Genomic DNA, 16,115 nt, shown 5'->3' on the forward strand with positions numbered 1-16,115 from the left:
TCATTATTCTCAAAACTTTGCTCTACGGACAATAATAAGCTTCCAGATGGGGGTTACACCAGGCAAGGCAAGTAAAGTAAGTGACCACAGAACTATTTCCTGGGACCACCCAGAAAGCGAGAAAGAGCATTAAGATGTACACAGGCCAAGGGGTAAGACTGAGGTCTCCACAGCTGGAGCAAGAGGGGGCTGGAGTGACCGTGAAGTCATGTTCTCTATTGATAGGGTGTCCTGGAGTGAAGACATTTAAAACTTTTTGAGGACCTCAGGGTCAACACTCGAATTTGTGTCAGTACTCAAATCTGAACAGGCCGCAAGCTGTCCTGGGGACGAGAAACCAGCGGGCAAGACCCCAAGATCAGCCCAAGGGGTTGGGGGAGGACCCCAGTAGCAGCAGTAGTCGCGCAGATTTCCTGCAGAATCCTTTCTGTCCTCCTCAGGACAAGCCGGACCCGCTCATCGTGGGTTTTGGGCGGCCTCTACGGCTTTCCAGGAACAGGTTTGGGACACAACCACTGTCCTCACAGACCAAATGCTCACACGTTAAAAAAAAAAAAAAAAAAAAAAAAAGGCTGCACAGGAAGTACGTCATCACACTGATGTCACACTGCCAACCCACACTCCAGTAAAGTTGGAGGAACCCATATCTCGGTAGCCCTCCCTTTTAGTTCCCGTGAGACACTCCCAAGAAAAAGGAGGTGGGGCAAGGTATAGTTCCAGCCTCCTTCATGGCCTCGAGGTCTGAATCCAGGGCCCTGCAACCGACCTTCTTCCACTGACCTCCTCTGAAAGGAGGTGGAGCCTATGGCTAAAGCAAGAAGCGGGGTACTCATTCCATTGGCTATCATGTGAAGGGGTGGGGCCTAGCCGGGCCAATGAGCAGTGGAGTCTGCTTAGGTCATCCTTCCCCTTGGCAGCAGGAGACTGTTCCCTGCCCAGACAGGCCAAGCCCTTGCCTGGCAGACTTCCCACCTAGAGGTGAGTCTCTCTAGACCCTGGAACAGCAGTCCCGCTGGAGAAGGATCTGAGGCTCTCAGGCCAAGGGCTGGTCTGGACGGGGTGGGAACCTCAGAACAGAGGAGCCTCCAACATGTTTGCTGAATGAATGAAAGTCGATCTTATTGTATATCCAGAAGACAGGATGTCAAGAAGGCAGTGCTTTTCGGTCCTGCACAGTAGGGAGAGCCACCACGAATAAGTGAGGGAGGGTCAGGAACAGGAAGAAGTAAGTCTAGGCCCCAACTAGGAGCCTAGACTCAATCCTGCATACCTTTCTTAGACTATCTTGATTGGTTCAGCGAGCTTTATTTGTCCACCACTGCTGGTTGTCCAGTTCCTACCATCCCCACATGTGACTCAAAGTTTACAATTCTTTTATCTCACACTCATGCTCAACCATTGTCTCCCACAAAACCACCACACTGCCAAAAAGGCTGGCTCCAGAGGAACATCCAGCTCTCACCCATAGCCTACTGAAGACAACACTTGCCCAGGATTCGTGAGAACCTTGTGTGGAACCCAGATCACATCTTTTTAAGGTAATTTAATCTCAAGTCCTCAATGGTTTGCATAACCCCAGACCTTTATAAGAGTTCCTCTGATCACTCCCAAAAGACCTTTAAATAAGGGAGAGGAAAGGTCAGGATTTCACTCCCTACTCAGAATAAACTGAATCATCACAAGGTACATGGCTGGGTAGATATGCTACGCAAAGGGGCATGTGGATGGCTCAGTCAGTTAAACCTCTGAATCTTGATTTCAACTCAGATCATGATCTCTCACAATTCCTGGAATCCAGCCACCTTGGGCTCCGAGCTCACAGCACAGAGCCTGCTTGGGATTTCCTCTCTCCCTCTCTCTCTCTGCCCCTCCCCTACTTGCATGCTCAAGCACATGTGCTCTCTCAACATAAATACTTAAAAAAAAAAAAAAAAAAGGATATGCCAAGGCAAAATCAAAAGAACATATTCCATAGTGGTTGGTTTAATATTCATTTTAGAACAGCAATTTAGTTTCGGCAAAACATCACTGTCCCTAATATTAAATAAATGCAATTTGAATACTAATTTGAATGTTCAGTTGTAATTGTCTAATAGCCTATAAACATGAGGAATTTATATCAAGTTTTAAGAACACACATATCTAAATGCTTTTACATATTTTGCAAATTCTTACCCATCCAATTACTTTAAATACAAGCATATTTTTAGCCATATAGAGATTACCTGCTTTGCATAACCCATGAAACTGCACCTAACATCTGGTAGCCATAGATAAGACAAACTCTATGTCTATAAAAGATCCCAAACCATTGCTTCCCTTCAAAGCTCTCCAACCCAGAGACTCCCACCTTGCTGCTGAGTGACATTGCCTAGACAGGTAAGCCTCCTTTCTAATCTGTCCCCAATTCCCTTACCTGCTGGGTGGTCCCCTTCTGTTAGGGACTTCCCCTCTTTGGCAATCCCAGTGTGGAGCTATCCAGTAAAGCCTGTTGAACAATACTGCCATCTCCTGGTCTTCTTGTCTTTTTCTTTCTTTTTGCTTTGCTTTGCTTTGTCTTTTTCTTGACCAGCCTTGAAATCCTTGAACTCACCACAGTATTGAACAATATAGATCTTTTTGCCTCTTCAGTTCTCTAATACTATTTATTTAATACCAGCTACATCATTACCAATGACATTGCAGCATCATGCCACCCACAAATATTGGCTTCTAATGATATCGTCAAAGTTTGTTACAATGACTGCAAATGTAAGTTTTACAAAGAATATGGAGGAAAATGTGAATTGTAACACAGTTTCTGGCCATGTTAAATCTACCATTTAGAATGTTATAGCATAATCACTAAATAACATGTTTTACAACCACGACTTCTCTTTTTTGTTGTTGTTGTTCATTTATTTTTGAGAGAGAGATAGAGAGTGCCAGTGGGGTAAGGGCAGAGAGAGGGAGGGAGAGAATCCCAAGCAGAGAGTGCAGAGCTTGATGCAGGGCTCAAACTCACAAACTGTGACATCATGACCTGAGCCAAAATCAGGAGTCAGCTGCTTAGCTGACTGAGCCACCTAGGCACCTCCAACCATGACTTCTCTTGAACTGCTTGTCTTAGTCTATTTGGGCTGCTATAACAAAATACCACAGACTGGGTAATTATAAACAAATCTATTTCCCATTGTCTGGAGGCTGGGAAGTCCAAGATCAAGGGACCAAAATGATTAAATTCTGGTGAGACCCTCTTCCTGGTTCATAGGGTCTCCTCACCGTGTCCTCAACTGGTGGAAGGGGGCTGAGGCGGTCTGTGGGTTCTCTTTTATAAGAACACTAATCCCAGAGAGTTCATCAGAACTCTACCCTCATGCTTAAGCACCTCCCAAAGGCCACCCTCCTAATACTATCACATTGGTATTAGGATTCCAACATTTGAATTTTGAGGGGGACACAACCATTCAGACTACAGCGACTACTGTAATCACTGCATTCTTAGAATGTGTTGTCTTTCAGTGTTGATCACACCTCTCCCTTCCACACACCCCACTAGTGGGGAAGATAACAACGGGCCCATGAACAGAGTGAGAAGAACAGTTCAATTTACCTAAAAAATGTCCATCCCCGTCCAGGATGCTTAAGGCAGACCCAGGACAGCATAGCATCACTGCATCAGTAAAGATGAGAGAGGACGTCTATCCAAAAGCCTGTTGAAAGCCTTCAGAGGAGACAGATGTGGCTACCCCCAGGTGGTGCCAGAGCCTGTGGAGGGGGGACAGTGACCACCCTGGATGCCAGCAAAGGGGGTGTCACAAGACAAAGCACATTTGCTATGACCTCCATTGTCCTTGGGTATTGTAGACATAGGCAGCACTGCAGTAGGAACACAGATGAACAAGGCCCACATGCGGCTCATACCCAAGGATTAGCAGCGGACCTACGGTAGCCCAGACCCCTGGAGTCAACCTGTGAGTGACATGAGTTTCTGTCAACACCCAAAATCACTGTCACCATCATTCTGATGGCCCAGCCTCATGTGATCTTGCGAAAGAAAAACCATGTCAGCCACCCTCCTGAAACTGCGGCCCAGCCACGGGACCCTGGAACAACCTTATAGGCGTGTACCTGGTCAACTCCACACACTGGGTAAAAAGGTCAGAGAGTACCAGGGCTCACACAGGTCACAATCTGTTCTTGGACCCAGCCACCCTCAGGCAGCAGTAGATGACTTAGAAAATGTAAAGGAAGTCCAAAGTGCAAGAACCGCTGCATGCCCTGGGGTGGGATCCTGTTTTCCTTTGTCTAATGGGGGTACTGGACATATATTTAAGTGAATGGCCAGAGAGTCGCACGTACCGTTTCGTCACGATGGCCAGAATGTTTGGTCACAACATACCTACAGGAGAAATCAGGAAATTTGATAATTTCTAGAGGAGTAAAGAGAATGGAGACCAGGAGTCTGTACCATGATCATTGTAAGAAAGAATGGAAGATAGACTAGAAAACTGAGTATTTAGCTTCTCCATACTCTATGGTGAAAGAATGCAACAGAGAAAGGTGCTGGGAATAGCCAGAATAGCCCTTCAGGCACCGCAGTGCCTATTAGGAAAGAGTATCCCCTAAACAGATATAATCTCATGGATGTGGACAGGACAAGGGGAACTAGGGCAGATTTCAACTCCCCAGTTGAAGGCCAGTTACTCTTGCCATGACACAACTATCACAACCATACAGGGCAGACCTGAAAATGGCTCTGAGGTCAGCCAACCAGTAAGGTCACACACTCCCATCCCTTGTCAACAATTTGGTGCTCTTTCCATACATTCCCTTTTATTAATACAGTATATTCAAAACATATAGAGGGTCTGATCTCCACCTCCTCCACACAATGAGAAAGGCTCTAACTCTCTGTGCCACGAGGCAAATACTCCAGGGAGAAAGTCTGGGTGAATAGGATGTTCATGTTTTGTGCCTCCTCTTTCCCCAAAATCGTCACATTGCACTAGTTGCTACTGAGTATCTGCAAACAGCTGGTTAGTGTTTTGTTTTGGTTTGGTTTTAAGTGTGGTCCACTTTGAAAAATAAAAAAAAAAAAAATCAAGAAATCCACCTCTTCTCAAGAGGCTGAAAACTGAAGAGGATGGCTGTACCCTTACAACAAAAAATAGCTGGATAATCCGAAAATTTCCCTTGAATACATCAGAGAGTTGAAGCCTCAGGGCAAACAATTTACCTAAAATCTAAGGAAAGAAAGTTACATTGATATCACCATTCTTATGTGGATGACATCTGTCTTTTGAAAGATCTTAAGTTCTTTTTAAAAATATTTAAAATTCATGGGGCACCTGGGTGGCTCAGTCGGTTGAGCGTCTGACTTCAGCCCAGGTCATGATCTCACGGTCTGTGAGTTCGAGCCCCGCGTCGGGCTCTGTGCTGACCACTCAGAGCCTGGAGCCTGTTTCAGATTCTGTGTCTCCCTCTCTCTCTGCCCCTCCCCTGTTCATGTTCTGTCTCTCTCTGTCTCAAAAATAAATAAACGTTTAAAAAATTTAAAAAAAATATTTAAAATTCAGCAGATAAAATGGTACCTGGTATTAATTGACACCATAAGAAATATAATTGGTAATCTAACATGAAAACACACACAATCTCACAATTAAAGAAATATTTTTAAAAACATACCCTGGAGCGCCTGGATGGTCCAGTCGGTTAAGCCTCCAACTTCAGCTCAGGTCGTGGTCTCACGGTTCGTGGGTTTGAGCCCTGCATCCGGCTCTGTACTGACAGCTCAGAGCCTGGAGCTTGTTTCCAATTCTGTGTCTCCCTTTCTTCCCCTTCCCTGCTTGTGCTCTGTCTCTCTCTGTCTCCTAAAAATAAATAAACGTCAAAAAAAAAAATACCCTGAGATTCCATTTTACGCTTATTAAATTAACCATCTCTAAAATAATTATAATATCCACCGTTGGTTGCAAGCAAAAGCTAACTTGCCAAACTGCTGGAAACAGAACAAATGGGTATGAACTAGCCATTGGTATGGCTATGTTATGATGTTTTCTAAACAAAAATCTTCACACTCCTGGATTCATAGTCTCATTCCTAAAAATTCCTCCCAGGTATATAATACAAAAGAAGGAAAAGAGCTACAATCACCAAGCTGATTATAGCAATATTAATATTAACAGCTAACAAGAATTATCCTAAATGTCCATCAAATAATTTCAAATAACAAGAAGTTACTACCTATAGTGTGTCAGACACTGTGATGGATGTCTTGAATTAAAAAAACAAAAACAAAAACCAAAAAAACTAAGACAAAGTCACTGCCCAAAAATTCAATTTAACATTTGATGAGGGGAACAGATAATAAAGATACATCTACTCGCTGACAAATAATAATCATGAAAATCATATGGAAATGGGGGAGACGGAAGTTGTCCAATATAACAGTCATTAAAATATTAACATTTTGTTATGACTAAGATTACAAAAATTATGTTTATATATGGGACAAGGACTAAAAGTGGACATATAAATATGAAAGTATGATCTCTTGAGAAAGTGAGATTGCAGGAATATTTTGTCTTTATTACTTGTGCAATTCTGTGATAATATTTCCCATTGGTATTTAAGAAAATTCATACTATGTGAACAGTCTCTGAAGGCTAAGTCACATGTCATAGATAAGTAAATCTGAAAGGCAAACACTCATTCAAAGACACACATCAATGGTAAATATTAGTGTAACTTTTAGTGAGTCTAGATGGCCTCTTTTTCCTTCTTTGCGTATATGCCTGGTGATCATTAACTACTTCTTTGTGCATTAAATCCTAATCACACATACTCATTAATGTGCATTTCAATCTCCAATAAGGATCTCTACCCCAGGTTTGTCCCTAGTGACTCTCTCAATGTGAATACAATGTGCTCAGGGCCATAATGGTGCCATCTGTGTACCTGTTCACTGGCTATAGATTACCCATGCCCTAGAGGGTTCTTTCCTGCTTGCCCAGCAAATATAAACTAGCTCTGGCCTGAGCAAATCAGAACTCTTCTGCCATCCAGAGGACTACAGCTATACTTTCCCCAACAAGGTTTGAACCTCAGCCTTGGAAAGAAACCTCCTTTCCAAGTTTGTCCTTCCTTTGGTGTCTCCATCAGCCCTATGATACCATATAGAGCTCTCTTCCACCTTATAGGCTACTTTTTCATCATATTTTGATAATTCTTTTTATTAAACTTCCCTTGTTTAAATCACTGTTGGTTTCTGTCTCCTAATTGGACACAGACTGGTACAATCCTCACTGGTCATTCCATTCATTCATCCCTTTGAGGAACATTACAACTTCCTGAACTGTCCTGCTCTAGAAAAGCTTACAACAGCAGAGTTGGAAATGATATTGAGTCAACTGGAGGGAAAAGAAAAGATAAACGTATAAAACAACAATAACAAAAACTCAGCATATGAATTTGAAATAGAATAAGTCTTTCTTTAAGAAAACAGAGATGAGGGAGGCTGTAGTTTCAAAAGGTCCTAAGGCTAGCTAGGATCAAAGAAAGGGGAAGAGGTGGGCAGAGGGTACCTGGGCGAGCAGAAAAAGCAAAGGCCCAGAGGTAGAAACTGAAATAGTACGTATTGCAGACAGAGAGCAGAGAGGAATGGCTGGAGCACAGTCAGCATTCTGGGGAGGGGCAAGAAGTAGTCGGATTGGGATGATCAGGCCAAAAAGAGGAGGACCTGCTAACTTGCACTTGGGGATACACAGACCAACAATTATATTTAAAAATTTCTCTCCAGAGGCACTTGGGTGGCTCAGTTGTTTAAGCGTCTGACTTTGGCTCAGGTCATGATCTCACAGTTCGTGAGTTCAAAGTCCCACAGCGGGTGAGCCCGGGCCCCACTTCAGGTGAGCATGAGCCCTGATTCTCTCTCTCGCTCTCTCTCTTCTATCCCTCCCTCTCTGCCCCTTGCTCAATTGTGCCCTCTCTCAATAAAAAAATAAAAAATAAAAAATAAATAAATAAATAAATAAATTCCCTCCAGGATGAATTCTCCAATGGTAAATAAAATTTGAGTTCCAAATGAAGATTTCCCACATTCCTTACCTTCATTGTGTTTTTCTCCAACATGGAGCCTCTGGGCCTGCTTCATCCTGAACTATTATTGAAGCCTTCCCACACTCGGTGCACTCATGGGGTTTTGTCTAAGGGTGGATCCACTGATGTTGATTTGAGCTGACTTTGCTTGAAGGCTTTGCTGTAATCCTTGCATTGATAAGTTTTCTCTGGTGCTGGAGGAGATGTGAGTTCTGAGTGAAGCCTTTTCCACACTGCTTGCAAGTTAGAATCTCTCCCCAGCATGCAGTACTTGGTGGTGAATGAGCTCTGAGTTCAAATTAAAATCTTTACCACATCATTACATGCATAGGATTTTTTCCAGTGCATGTCTCAGATGTAGAACAGAGGTAATTGTCTTTTCTTTTCTTTTTTATTTATTGTTTGTTTGTTTGTTTGTTTGTTTGGAGAGTGAGAGAGACGCAGGGTCAGGGGACGGACAGAGGGAAAGAGAAAATGCCAAGCAGGCTCCGCACTGTCAGCGCTGACAGAACCCGATGTGGGGCTCAATCTAACGAACCCTAAGATCGTGACCTGAGTCAAAACCAAGAGTCAGACACTTAACTGACTGAACCACCCAGGCGGCCCTAGAACAGAGGTGATTTTCTGACTGAAGGTCTTGCCTCAGTCCCTGCATCTGAGGGGCTTCCCTCGGGTGTGGCCTTGCTGGTGCTGAAGCTAGACGCTTCACTCTTTACACTCAGAGGGCTTCTCCCATTGTGGATTCTCTGGTGTGCAGTACGGTGGGAGCTGCAGCTAAGAGCCTTGCCATATTCTCTGCACGTGGAGGGCCACTCTCCTGTTGCGGGTCCTCCCAGGGGTTACCCTGCTGGTGAACATGCCTTCAGACCCAGTTGCAGAGAAGTGCCTGAACAGAAGTAGGGTTGAAGGCGACAGCTTTGCCCCGATCCTTACTCATAGGACTCTTCTCCAGGGTGGATTCTCAGTGCTGCAAAAAGTCAGAACTGCAATGGAGATGTTTGTTACACAGAACACTTATAGGAGATCTCTTCACCTGGAAATTAAAGATGTGTTACGTGATAAGAACTGATTTTTTTTTTCTGATTTCTTATGTGGATGACATCTATTTTCCGTAGGAATTTTCTCATCATTTACTCCCTTCTTTGCTGAATCTCTCTTATTTTTCTTCATTCCACCCCCCCATGAGATTTCCTGAATGTCTATCTTGTCCTGATTCATAGGCGACTTAAAAACTAGGTCCCTGAAAAGGTTGCTTAGATGTTCTTCTAAAAGAAGGCCAAAAGCTCAAATTCAGCTATTTCACAACCTGACTAAAAAAAAAAGAAAAAAGTAAACATCACCTCTTAGCAATGTTAGAGAGGGAACCAGGTCATCAAGGATATGATTGTGTCCTATAAATACACAGCTTTTGTATATTTACAAACTGGTTTCACAGAACATAGAGGGTAAAGAAAGACAAGGAAAAGTCCTAGGATTAAAAAAGGAAGGGGCCTTAGTCTGATCCTATGGTCAGAGACACAAAGGAGACAAGAGGGTAGCATTGCTGAGCACAGAAATCTCATATTGAAATGACCTGAGAAGGCTAAAACAGAATGGAAACGTGAAGAAGCTATTACATTGGGCAGGCTGGTGGGGAGGGGGGTACAAATTGAATGCATCAGTAAGGAGATTGACAATTAATAAAAAAGAAAAAAAAGATAAAATTAAGTGAGATTCCTATTATTTAACCAAATATCAAACAAAAAATAAATAAAATAACTTGGATATTCCAAGTTAGGGGTACAGGAACAATGTGTAAACTCAGTGCTATCAGGAAGCTTGCATGTTATCTGGAAACATAATGTGCAAAATTAGAGAAAACCACATTGGGCCAGGAGAACACAGATCAAACCTGCTAGCTACACCAACTAAATAATGGTAATTGTAAGGTAGCAACATTTTGCCATCACAGTTTTTAGCTCTAGGACATAACAAAATACCACAGACTGGGTGATGTAACAAAAATGTGTTTTCTTATAGTTCTGGAGGCTGGAAGTCCAAGATCAAGGTGTTGGCAGGTTGGATTCCTCTAAGGCCCCTCCTTGGCTTGCAGACAGCCAGCCTCCCATTGCCTCTTCACGTGGTTGTCTCTCTGTACATGTGCACTCCTGGTATGTGTGTCCTAATCTCCTCTTCTTAGAAGGACATCCCTAAGATTAGATTAGGGCCACTCTAACAACCTCATTTTAACTTAATTATATCTTTAAAGACCTCGTGTCCAAATACAGTCAAATTCTGAGGTACTAGGGGGTTAGGGCTTCAACATAGAAATTTGGGGAAGAATAGATCAACCCACCTCCCATATTCTGAAGCCATCCCACTTTTAAGCAATGTTTCCTTACTGTCTTCCTATTTACACACTCCAGGCATGTTCTCTCCTGCCTCAGGCCCTTAGTGTTTGCTCTCCCCTGTCTGAAATGCTCTGCTCCTCAATACCAGCACATCTCACTCCCTATTTTACTCTGGTCTCTTGCTCAATTGTCCCCTTATTGGAGTCTGTTCCTGATAAGTCTTATCTATCCCTTTTTATACCTTTTCCTGTTTTATTGTTCTTTGTAGCATTTATCATTACTTGGCATAATCATGTATATATTGTGGGTTTTATCCTATGGTTAAAATGTACTCTGGATTAAAAAAAAATCAGGAATGGCAAGGAGACAACTGCATTTGAAAGAAGCTTATTACTTACAATTCCTGAAAAGATGGGGGCATGTCCTACCACACAAGGAAGTACCAAGGTCAGTCAAGACAAGGAGTGAGCAGAAAACAGGCAAAAGCCTTTATTACTATATTGGGGAGAAGCTGTCAGGTGGGGATGGTCTGCTGGGCAGGAAGCAAAACACAGAAGTTGGGTCTGTAGTTGGAGCATTTGTAATATGATTTCTGTACACCCATGAAAGTGAGACAACAGGGGAAATGTAAACAACTTTGGCTATTACTTTGGCCTTGTGATGGATGGATTCCAAACATTACAAAATCTATAAATGTTGGTTAAAGTACTCCCACATTGGGGTGCCTGGGTGGCTCAGTTGGTTAAATGGTTAAGCATCCGACTCTTGGTTTTGGCTCAGGTTATGATCTCATGTTCATGAGACTGAGCCCATGTTGGGCTCCGTGTTGAGTGTGGAGCCTGCTTAGGATTCTCTCCCTGCCCCTCCCCACCCCCACCAAAATAAAATAAAATAAAAATACTCCCACATTTTTTGGTGTTATGCCAATATATTTAAATGTTGCCTAATAGAATAATAGAATAGAATAAGGGAATGAGTTTCCATAACTTCCTTCAAGTACAGTTGACCATTGAACAACAGGGATTTGAACTTCAAGGGAACATTGATACATGGATTTTTTTTATATAAATACAGTAAAGTATTGCAAATATATCTTTTCTTCCTTATGATTTTCTTAATAACGTTCTCTTTTCTCTAGCTTACAACTCTGGGACCATGGCCCTGAGACCATGACATGAGCTGAAATCGAGAGTCGGACGCTCAACTAACTGAGCCACCCAGGTGCCCTTGTAACAAGTTTTTAAAGGCTCAAAGAAATGATCAACAAACTTCCAAATGAGATTGGCCTATACAAGATTTTTCATAACAGCAGCACTATTCGCATTTGGTGACAGCTAATCTTTGTTGTGGGGGAATGCCTGTGCGTTGTCGTATATTTAGTAGCCTGCCTCTAACACAAGATGCCAGGAGCAGCCCTCTCATCAACCGTAACAACAAAAAATGTCTCTAAACATTGGCAAATTGTCTGGGAAAAGGAAACAAAGTCAGCTCCCGATGAGAACTACTGATCAATACAGATATATCCCTCCTTCCTTGAAAGAGCAAAACATTGTTCAAAGAAACAAAAAACCCACATGGTTAAACACTAGAAGCAGAGAAATATGGCTATAGTTGAGATCTAAGTTGGAGACTGATGCGGGAATAGAATAAAACCATCAATTAAAGCAAATCAGTAATATAGTTCTGAATATTCACCTAAGGAATTTGGATTTTGTTTTTTAGGCAACAGAAAGTGATTACAGGAGTTTTAGAAAGTGATACAATTAGATTTTCATTTTAAGAACAGCTTCTTGATATTAGAGACAGGATTGAAAAGACAATAGCTATCACAAACTCTGAGATGGTCATTAGGTGAAATAAAGCCAAGGAGGCAGAAGGGAATGAATGGATCATGCCTACATCTCACGTATGCTTTGAGTTGATTTTCAGTTTCCATATTAACATTGCCATGGGTGGCTTCCCTCAGGTGTGTCTGTTATCTTTTCAGAATACTTTCACTTTATACATCATGGGTTTTTTTGGTCTTTTGTGTTATCTGTTACCAGTTCCCAGCATATTCCACTCCCCTCCTTCTCTATTTCCTCTTCACGCAGACTCTCGCATTTTCCAAAGGAACATCACAGAATCTGACCTGCCACCCCCAGGGCACACATATCAGAGGAGCTTAGTCCCATTTGACTGAGTATCCTTTGAGTCTCCCAGGAAAATAGTAAAATAAACTTGGGGTCTAGTGGTCAGATCCCATGCATTCAGAATTACTATGTTCTCGAGAATGGGGCAGAGTCAAAAGCCTGTGTCAACTTCTCCATAGGGTGCCTTTGGTGGGCAGGAAACACATCTGAAAGGAAGAGCAGCCTATAGTATAGGACATATAGTCGAGGATACAGGCAACAATTGATTGTCTGATAGACAAATCTACATTGTCTTTCTCATTTCTTCTTGTATTATCAACAAAATAAAATGTTATATACTTGAAAATTAGCAACAATTGATTGATAGACAAATCTACATTTTCTTTCTCATTTCTTCTTATATTATTGACAAAATAAAATGTTATATACTTGAAAATTAGCAACAATTGATTGATCAACAAATCTACATTTTCTTTCTCATTTCTTCTTATATTACCAACAAAATAAAATGTTATATACTTGAAAATTAGCAACAATTGTCTGATGGACAAATCTACATTTTCTTTCTCACTTCTTATATTATCGACAAAATAAAATGTTATATACTTGAAAATTAGCAACAATTGATTGATAGACAAATCTACATTGTCTTTCTCATTTCTTCTTATATTATCAACAAAATAAAATGTTATATACTTAAAAATTAGTAACTTTTTATCAACTTTAGTGTGTACAAAGTACTAGAGATCAGAATGGAGCTCACTTCTCATTCAGGCCAAGCACACTTGAGTTCAGCCTGGACTAGGTATGCTGGAAATGGGAGTGGAGGCTGAAAAATGCAACGCCTGTATCACTTACACCAGGGAAGTAGTTCTTCTCTTGGGGAAAAAGAAAGTTCAAAGCAAGTCTTTTTGTTTCCTTTTTGCTAAGGTAAGGAAGTAACTTTTCACTTACCTCTCAATCATTCAGCAGAGAGATGACTTTCAATTTCAGAGAATATGCTGTAGGAGACTCTACCTCTCCCTAAGTTTTGGAACACTGTTCAATAAAACAAAGCCTTTGTGGATATGAAAAATATCTGGTCATTTCACAAGAATCTGACGTAAAATATAGGGGACATAGCAAACCCGAATTTCATATACAGCAGGGGAGGGGAGGCTAGAAAATATGTCAGAGACAGGAAGTTATCCACTAGGGAATCTGGAACTGAAAGTATTCTATTCAAATTTGGAAGGTATGCTAAGGTATGACCAAACATTGGTCTGGTGGTGTTCATGAAATTAAGTTTAGGGTACGAGAGGTACCTATTTAGCCATGCAAACTCCAAGTAACTGAGATGAGATACAAATGAACAGCTTGTGTGACTACTGAGGAAGAGAAAATGCGACACTAGGTGCTGTACAAGAAACCAGTGCTTTCAAATACAACCCTATATCACTATGACGAAGTTGCAAATGACCGAGAACTCAAATCCAACTAGTTTAACAAAGATGTTTATTGGCTCACATGACTGAGAATTCCAGAGGTGAGTCTATTTCAGGTAAGGCTTGGGCTAATGGCTCAAATGTCACCAGGGACCCAGTTTTTCTCTGCTTTGCCACTCTCTCCTTTGGTATTGACTTCATCCTCAGGCTCCACGTGCTAACACCAGGAAGCTCCAGACTACCTCCCTCTTAACAGAATAAAAGTGTTGTTGCAGTTCAAGGCCTCATATCTTCCTATATACCATCCACAGGAGGACGGAATATCTCCTTTGGTTGCTCTCGAAGAAAAGCCTCTCTCTTTCAGAAGGCCAGGTAAATATCTCCTCAGATCTCATTGGCTCTGTGGCCAAAGTAATAGGGTAAGTTGATGCACCTAGGCTAACCGGGATCCACTTATGAAGTTGGGGGTGGACGCAAACCAGGTGGCTGAGAAAGGATGCTTTCCCAAAGAATATTTGGGTTACTGTTCCCAGACAGAAGAATGGATGCTGGGAACCAACAAAGAGATGAATAGTACAGAACCCTGATTTGGCCGTGACAAAGACATGCTCAGAATTGCAACCACTGGTTTGCAAGAGAGTTGCTTCTAAGACAACTCTGTAGCTACCTCAGAGTTGGAAAATAGGGGGGATTTAATTATTCATTCCCCCAAGAGATTCTGGGCAGGCCAGTTAATTTTCACTATGTGAATGACTCTATACACTGTTTTTATATTTCCTTACTTTCCAATCCTATGTTGGAAAATTTGGAAGATAAAAATTTACCATAATCAATTCTTGATTTTAATATATTGCTAGTTGGGATTTATCAGAAAGTATATTTCTAATTTTTTCCTTTAGATTTCTCCAAAATTTAGGAAGTGAGTACTAATCATTCCTCTTCTGACTTCAAGATGTGTGGAAAGTATTATTACAAATTGGAAAATCTTCCATGTTATGATTCCTTCATCCCACATTACAGTCTTTGATATAGGCTCAGGACTTCCAAGTTCCTGTCTCTGGGTCTCTGGTAAGGAAAAGACTAGTTAGGAATTTTTTTGATAGGGGCCATCCATTTCTACGTGCTACTTCTTAATCCCTCCGAAATTTGTGTCTTTGCCATATGTGGGCAATTCTTTGTGACACTCCTCAAAATTTGTCTTCCCATCCCACCACTCTGCCTACAAACATTTCCATCTTTGAGGGAGAGTTCCTAGGGCTGATCAACTTCCATGGTGCTCCTCCAGAAGTCCAAACTGTTTCTTCTCTTCCAGGTTCCATTTCTGTGGTTTCTGCTTCCTATTTGTTATCTTTCTCCCATTTTAAGATACTGACGTCATCTAGGATACACATCATCTTCACTCTGGGAGCTTATTAACATTTAGGATTTTAATGATTACCTCCTTTTAGCACTGGTCCAAGCATTCGACCTTATTTCAACGCTGCCTGTGTAATGTGTCCACTGGTGATATTGCCAGCCTCCCACTGACCTTTTTTAGCCTCTCTTCCAGGCACTTCCTCCTGTCCAACTCCCTAAATATTGAATCAGTGTTTCATAGGACTCTATCCTGGGTCTTCATATTTTGCTATATTCTCTGGAGGCAGTACTGTCCAACACAACTTTTTGAAATGATGGAAATGTTCTATGTCAACATTATCCAATATGGTAGTCAACTCCCACATAGTTATTGTGTGCTTCAAATCTGGCCAGTCTGATAAGAACCTAAAACTTACAATTAATTTAAATACCTACATTTGGCCAGTGGCTGCTGTGTTGGATAATGCAGCTCCAGGAGATTTCCTTCATTTCTTCCCACAGCTTAAAATACCTTTTGCTCATTTGATGACTCCCAAATGCAAAGCTCTAGATATCACTAACCCAGAGCTCAAGCCCATATATACAACCACCACCTGGAATTTCTACTTGTATATCTCACACATATCTGAAATGTCAATCCAAAACAGACTTCTCGATTTCTCCCTCCCCAAACCTATTCCCATTCCAGTCTTATTCATTCCAGTAAATGGTGTGCTATCTAACTCAGCTGCTCAAACCAAAAACCAATCCCTAATTCCTGTTACTCCTATATCCAATCCTTTAACAGGTCACTG

The 16,115-nt window shown here is 41.7% G+C and overlaps 1 long non-coding RNA gene across 1 annotated transcript; it reads left to right on the forward strand.

The window, feature by feature from the left end:
* The first annotated feature begins 826 nt into the window (after nucleotides 1-826).
* On the forward strand, nucleotides 827-13,035 carry LOC125922050 (uncharacterized). Its single transcript, XR_007457563.1, has 3 exons — nucleotides 827-978; nucleotides 1,433-1,538; nucleotides 11,548-13,035. It is a non-coding gene; the product is annotated as an uncharacterized LOC125922050 (long non-coding RNA).
* Nucleotides 13,036-16,115: the final 3,080 nt, after the last annotated feature.

This window comes from Panthera uncia, chromosome C2 (assembly GCF_023721935.1).
Source record: "Panthera uncia isolate 11264 chromosome C2, Puncia_PCG_1.0, whole genome shotgun sequence".
NCBI lineage: Eukaryota > Metazoa > Chordata > Mammalia > Carnivora > Felidae > Panthera > Panthera uncia.